The sequence below is a fragment of the Buceros rhinoceros genome, unplaced genomic scaffold (assembly GCF_000710305.1).
Source record: "Buceros rhinoceros silvestris isolate BGI_N320 unplaced genomic scaffold, ASM71030v1 scaffold1664, whole genome shotgun sequence".
Lineage (NCBI taxonomy): Eukaryota > Metazoa > Chordata > Aves > Bucerotiformes > Bucerotidae > Buceros > Buceros rhinoceros.
The window spans coordinates 32544-33097 of NW_010407461.1; the positions used below are offsets into that span (position 1 = coordinate 32544).

At 58.8% G+C, this 554-nt stretch overlaps 1 protein-coding gene across 1 annotated transcript in view; it reads left to right on the forward strand.

Moving 5' to 3' along the window:
- SCARA5 (scavenger receptor class A, member 5) overlaps positions 1-554 on the forward strand; it is a 33994-nt gene that overhangs the window by 31574 nt on the left and 1866 nt on the right. The gene's annotated exons all lie outside the window — the stretch shown is intronic.

The following is a 554-nucleotide window of genomic DNA, read 5'->3' on the forward strand; positions in this document are numbered from 1 at the left end:
GGGTGGAAGGTGGCCTTTGGCCCTGAGCTGTTGGGCTGGGGTGTTCCTGCCCAGCCCAGCTCCTTTCCCACATAGACTTTTTAACTCCTTGAGCTGCGGTCTCTCCAGCTGCTCTGGGCTGCCGAGCAGACAGTGGATCCTGAAAGCAGGTAAATGATAGCATGGCTATCATCGAGCAAGACCATGCTGGTCGGTCAGACCTTCTCTGTGAGCACAGCTGGACCCCTCCAAGGGTTGGTGGCCTTCACACCGGCCTTGGGAGGCCTCAGAACTTGTTTCACCACCATTGCCCTGGCTGCCCACACCCAGGTTTCTTCCCCTTGGTCCTCTATCCCCACCAAGCTGGTGCAGCCACTCAGGAACTCAGCATGGGCATCACCTAGAGCCTGCCTTGGGGCATGGCCTTGACTTGGGTTGTCCCAAGTGGGAAGAGCTGTCACTTCTCCTGTAACCCCCTTGACACGGCAATGGAAATGCCAAAATCCTCCTACCCAGCAGCCTGTGGATACCCAGCAGATGCAGAGGCAGGGGGCCTGCCCCCTGATGGGGGCACC